Raw genomic sequence first — 6829 nt, forward strand, 5'->3', positions numbered from 1 at the left:
GGATGGAGGACTCATGCATCCCAATTTTAAAACTTCAGAAGTAACAAGGCAGCGTAGGATTGCATATAGGTAGACTACAGATGAGTGATTGACTTGAGAGCCCAGAAATAAATCCATGGGCCCACAGTCAGCTTATTTTCAACAGGAATACCAAAGCTATGGAATAGGGGGAAGAAAAAACTGATACCTCTTGTGGAACATTCCTTTACACTGTGTAAAGATGTGATTGGTTTAATAAAGAGCTGAAGGCCAATAGCTAGGCTTTTCTTTCTTTCTTTCTTTCTTTTTTTTTTTTTTTTTTTTTGAGCAGGGTAAATAGTTTTAATGTGTAACAGGCCAAACGGGGAGGAGAGGACCCCCAGGACCCAGCCCTTCTCCGGTGAAGCCCCGGAGCTCACATGCCCGGGAAGTCCCATGCCTGCCCCAGCCCTAAGGTTCCCAGGTCCCAGGAAAAGGTGGGAGAGGAAATTTAGGGGCCAATTCCAAGAGTTCAGGAAGGCAAGCACAGGAGTTAGTTGAATTTAGCTTTGGAGAAATCCATCTCTGGGTGCTGATCCATGAACTTCTTCAGGATCTCCTGCTTCTTCTGCTCATCAGAGGTGGGCAAGCCCATGGACTTCTGTCTTTGGTCATACATCATCTTCTCCACCATGCTGCGAGTCTCACTGTCTAGGTCTGACAGCTTGGAGTTTTCAGGGTTAATCTTCTTGGTATTGATTTCAGGGTCACTGGTAACCAAGCAGTTCCACCATTCCATTTTATTGATCTTCTCCAGATGCACAGTCACCACCTTGCCGTCCTCGATGAGCCACGAGCTCTCCTCCACCTTTACTTCATTGTACAGCTCGCCGTCAATCAGCGGGGGCTGCCCTTTGAGGCCCACCCGGAGGTGCCGCCGCTGGATGTCCTTCCCCTTCAGCCGGAAGCTGACTCAGAAGGGCACCGCCAGATCTAGCTCCGACAGGGTCTGCGTCCAGCGGTAGTTGGGCAGGTCAGCCCCGTTACCTAGGTTGGGCTTCAGCTTTCCTCTGTCCTCATCTTCCTCCTCCTCAGCATCCTGCTTCCCTGGTGAGTCGAGGCTGCCTGCCATTCTTGAGCTGGACCTCATGATTCTCTGCATCTTTTTTCTGGTCAATCTCCAACTGCAGTCTCTCTGCCTCCTCGTCGGTCAGCTCCTTGATCTGAGGCCCAGGGTCTCTGCCTTGGCCTCCTTGGCCAGCCGGGCTGCCCGCTCTGCCTTCTCCTGCCTCTCAGTCTCCTGCCGCGCTCGTTTCTCTCTCCAGGCCTTCTGTGCCAGCTGGTTGTGGTGCTTAAAAGTCTGTGTGATGAGCTTTCTCTTTTTCTGTATCTCTTTTCTTTCCTTCTTATTCCTCGTCTGGCTTTGTAGCTGGGGGGCTGGCTCCTCCTTTTCTTGCTCCTTGATTAGATGGGACTTCTGGGGACAGAGGTCAGGGGAGAAGAAAAAAGGCAGTCACCAGCCAGACGTCAGGAAACAGGATGGGGAGGTACAGAGTAACAGTAACTGAGCCACATTTAAAAAAAAAAAAAAAAATGTAGTTTTAGCCGGGGGGTGGCGGCGCACATCTTTAATCCCAGCACTTGGGAGGCAGAGCCAGGCAGAGTTCAAGGCCAGACTGGTCTACAGAGTGAGATCCAGGAAAGGCTCAAAGCTACACAGAGAAACCCTGTCTCAAAAAAAAAGAAAAAGAAAAAAAGAAAAAAAAATGTAGTTTTAAAATATGAGTTAATTTAAGTTATAAGAGCCAGTAGGACAAGTCTAAGCTATAGGCTGAGGTTTCATAATTAATAATACGTCTCTATGTTGTCTTTTGGAGTTCATGGTCCAAAGAAAAATTTGCTATAGATACCCATAAGCAAAAGAGTGAGGCAATATCTTCCCCTCATATCACAGACAAAACTTAATTTAAAATGGATCAAAACTCAAGAATGTAAGGACTGTAAAATATAAACCTTTTAGAAGATGGGGCTGGGAGTGAGCTAGTTAACAGCCCTCTCTCAGCATGCACGAGGACCTGGGTTTGAGTCACAGAACCGCACTCACTGGACTTAGTGGTGCATTCAGATAATCCTAGCATTGGGGACGTGGAAACAGAGAGATCCAAAGCTCAAGACTGTGATAAACCACATAACAAGTTCAAGGCTAACATAGCTTACATGAGACCGTGTATCACAATAAATAAGTCTCTTAGAAGAGAACCTAGAAGTAAATCTTCATGACCTTGGGTTTGTCATTAGATTCTTATAAATGACACTAAACATATAAGCAAACAAACAAACAAATTTGACATATTAAAACTGAAAGTGTTTGTTTTTCAAAGGATGTGGATAAGAAAATGAAGAGACAATTTACTAAATAAAAGTATTTAAAAACTGTACCAGAAATAAGACATATCTAGAATACATACAGAATTCCTGTGGCTTGATCATAAAAAAGACAGTTTGAAATTAGACAAAGATTGAGGAGATGCTTCTCCAAAGAAGATACACAAATAAATAGCCAATAGTCATGTAAACAAATGCTTGGCATCATTAGTTACCAGGAATGTGCCAATTAAATTCACAGCGAGAGCTGGAGAGATGGCTCAGCAGTTAAGAGCATTTGTTGTTCTTGCAGAGGACCTGGGTTCAATTCCCAGCACCCATATGGGGGCTCAAAACCATCTGTAACTGCAGCTCCAAGGGATCCAATGCCCTCTTCTGAACTCCTCAAGCACCAGGCACACAGGTGGTATACAGACATACATGTCAGCAAAACACTCATACACGTAAAATAAATAAATCTAAAAAAAATAAACACAATGCGATACTCTTTTGCATTCACTAGATGTTGGTTAGAGTCAAACAGTCAGACAAGAGATTGAGGAGATTGCCATGTAGTATGGGTTGCCACACAAGTGTGAGGGCCTGAATTAGAATCTCAGATACTCACATAAAAAGCCAGATGTGGCCGTACTCACACCTGAAACCGTAGTGCTTTGGGAGAAGACAAAGGGAGATTGCTGGGCCTTGCTGGCTGCCAGCCTAGTTCTAAGCTCAGTGAGAGACCATGACTCAGGGAAAAATAAAGTAAAAAGCAGGAGAGATGACACCCGATGCCCTCCTCTGGTCTCCAGGCACTCAGAGGCAAGGGTACCTAAACATGCATGTGCCCATCCAACACCACATACACACACACACACACACACACACACACACACACACACACACTTAGATAACAAGCAAGGATGTGGAGAAATCAAATGCCTTGCACACTCCTAATGGTCATGTAAAATGCAGTTTGGACAACAGTCCAGCAGGTCTCAAACCCTGGAACACTGAACCACCCTATGGCCCAGCAATTCCATGCCTAGATCTGTACCAAAGAGAAACGGAGGCATATCTCTATACAAAAGTTTGTACATCATGTTTTCATTATCACTCTTCAAAATAACAGAATACAAATGCCCAAATGTAAGCCAATTGATGAATGGACAAACAAAAATATCCATACAGTGTGAAATTATTTCCCTTTGAAAGGACACCTGCTTCAACCCAAGCAAAGCCTGGAGACTTTGTGCTGAGTGAAAGAAACCAGTTACAAGAGGCCGTGTGTTAATGTACTCCGTTACTGTGAAGTGTCTAGAGTGGACAAATCAGCAGAGTGGGGGGGGGGCTGAGAAGAAGGGAAAGGACAGAGTGGGTGGTACTCCATGATGGGGTGCTCTTATGAAGCGATGAAAAGGTTTGAAAACCAGTCATGGTGATGGCTGCACGTATTTGTGAATATACCTAAAACCATTGAAGGGCACACTCTCAGCGGATGAGCTATATCTCACAAAGCCACTTTAGTGACAATAATAGTCTTTGGGCCTGGGGAGATGGCTCGGCTGTTAAGAGCACCTGCTGGTTGGGTTCCAGCACTCACAACTCACACTGTGCAGCTTACAACCACCTGTAAACTTCAACTCCAGGGCATCTGATGTCCTCTTTAGGCCCTCAGAGAACACACACACACACACACACACACACACACACACACCTCAGAATGGCTGGGAACGTCAGCCGAGAGGATTTATACCCAAGTGCTCGGTGCCCTCTGTGCTGCCGTACAACGGAGCCTCTTATTCACTGAATGGGATTAATCAGCTTTTCACCAGCACCTGCCACTACATGGCTCTGAAACTGCCATTCCTGAAACTACCGTATCCCCCAATTAGAATTCTTTCTCTTCCGTGGTTAAAACGCATTGACAGAGTCCAACTCTGAAAATAGGGCTACATGAATGATCCCTTGTGGAATGCTTCTTACCATCACAGCCCTTTCTAAAAGAAAGAAAGAAAACAGTACTTCGCTTTCATTTTCTAAAATTCAAGTGCATGTAATTACCGCGCATGCCAAGTTCCCTGTGATAACATGGGAGCCCAGCTACTTTAAAGTGGTTGCCTTCCCGTCATGTTCTGAAACCCGGCATCACAGGTGGGTCATTGCTGTGCCCCTCCCTCTGGGGTGAACGGTGATCTGAAGAAACAAAAGTGGATGGGAGTGAAATTAGCTCGAAGTGATGCATTTGAGGGAAGTGTGGGCGGAGCAGTTCAGGTCAGGGGGTCCCTATGTGCAGGAACCTCAGTGTCTTTGCATAAGCAAAGGAGACGGTTGCCACATTGAACTCTCCAGTGGCACTTTCCTGGCATGGCAAGCTCCTGTCCATCCTACTCTTCAAAATACACCCCCTCCCCCAACACACATGTGCTCCTTCCTCTCACTTCCAGTTGTTCACCTTTGGACCACAACCCACCATCAGCAACAGCCAGTTCCTTCTTGGTCGAAATAAAACAAAACGCTGTAAACATGCTAAAACGATGGCCCAGTGGATAAAACCCTTGCTGCCTAAGAATGAGGACTGGAGTGTGGGTCCCAGCACATCTGTAAATGTTGAGTGCGTGTGAGTGCGTGTGAGTGCACACCTGGAACCCCAGGGTTCATAAGGAAAAGATGGGATTCACGGGTCCTGGTGTCCTTTCTGTTATAATGATAAAACACTGAGACCGAGCGCTTAGGGTTTGTTTGACTTACACTTCTAGGTCACAGTCAATCACTGAGCAAAGTGGGTAATCATAGAGCTAACGAGCATGGATCTGGGGCTGTCACCCAATTCTGTTTGGCTGCACAGCCCTTACCCTCAGCATTGTCCTCTGCCCGACATTGAAAACAAGTGCTCCAATAGAGCTGAAAATCTCAAACGATGTCATAGCAAGGCACTGTCAGAGTGTTTATTACACATTCCTCTCCTCTGCTTTTCCGTATTAATATATATCTCACCTTTCCCCCTCAGAAACAAAAGACATCTGAACAACCATGTTTGCGGACTTCAGTTTTTGCAGGAAAAACTTGTGGGGCTGTGGCGCCCTCCGGTGGTGGCGTGCTTGTTTTCTCGATGGATCTTTTGGCGTGGAGAAACAGGAAAGGACCGGTGCTGCCACCCACAGGGGATGCCTATCCCAACCCCAATGCACTAACCTGCAAGAAGTCTGCTCTTCAGGAAGCTGTGAAAGAGAAATTTGTCTTTGGCTTTCCTTGATTCTGCTTTACGGTGAGACCTGCGGACATGGCACCAAGAAGGCCAGGCAAAGGCAGGAAGCTTTCGGGATGTGCCCAGACATGGGGAAGCTTTCGGGATGTACCCAGATGTGGGGCTTTCACCAGGCATGGAGAGCTGAGCGCCGACCCAGCAAGCCTCACATCTGCCATCTCCGCAGCCAGGTGGTCAGGAAGGCAACTCCAGAATCAGGTCCTTATTTACTTGAACCATCACGGTGGTTGCGGTACCAAAGCCACCCGTGATCTCTGCAATAGTTCTAATTGTCATCTAACACAACTTAGATGCGTCTGGGAAGAGAGCCTTGCGACCTGAGAGGCACGCGCTGACAAAGACTTGTGAAATAGGTATATAAAGCCTACTTCCTGGGGTTGGAATTGGAGTTAGACAAGAGCAATGTACATAGAATGTCTCGACCAGTGGTGCTCAAGAAATAGTTACCACAGTGAAGAGGCTAAGGATGAGGAAACGGAGGAGGAAGAGGAAGAAGGTGGAGGAAATGCCATCACGGCTTCTCATGAGCAGAGGCTCTGGCTTATATTTCTAACTATGGCTTGTGGCTGTACAAGTGAGAGAGTCAGGGGACTACATCCCCCTAGCATTGAGGAGGGAGAGAGGCGGGAGGGTGGAGGGAGGGGCAGAGGGAGAGGAAGTGTGGAGAGAGAGACAGTGACAGATACAGAAAGAGACACACACAGAGAGAAATCAAGCCGGAACGGAGCCAGGCTATAATCCTCAAGGCCCATTCCCCTAGTGACCCACCTCCTCCAGGAAGGCCATACTTCTCAAATGTTTGATAACTTCCTAAAACTTCCCCACCAGCTGGGATCCAAGAGTCCAAACACATGAGCCTATGGAGACATTTCGCACTCAAAACACTCAGTGAGCTTGCATAGTATCCCACACCCTTCTTTATCACAGCCCCCCAGCTCTTTCATGGCCATGCTTCAAATAGTGAGATGGTGGGGAACACAGCCAGCCTGCTTAGGAGCGCCTGGAGGCTGGAAGTGAAGGTTTAACAGTATCATCCAATAGAAAGAATGGACATGGAGTTCTCCTTGACAGAAGTGTCGTAATCTACAAACTAACCTTACCCCGTTCCACCCTTCCCTTTGATCTGCTGAGAGACAGACGGCACAACCACCTATTCAGGGTTCATGTACTCAGAATGCCACACATGCTGTTGGCAGGAGAGCTGATGCAGATATTAAATCATGAGGCTTCTCTGGTTGG

The 6829-nt window shown here is 46.9% G+C and overlaps 1 pseudogene; it reads right to left on the bottom strand.

Annotated features, from left to right (window-relative positions):
* Window positions 1–331: 331 nt before the first annotated feature.
* On the bottom strand, window positions 332–5357 carry LOC114698251 (annotated as a pseudogene).
* Between the last annotated feature and the right edge of the window lie 1472 nt (window positions 5358–6829).

This window comes from Peromyscus leucopus, chromosome 6, assembly GCF_004664715.2.
Source record: "Peromyscus leucopus breed LL Stock chromosome 6, UCI_PerLeu_2.1, whole genome shotgun sequence".
NCBI classification, from domain to species: domain Eukaryota; kingdom Metazoa; phylum Chordata; class Mammalia; order Rodentia; family Cricetidae; genus Peromyscus; species Peromyscus leucopus.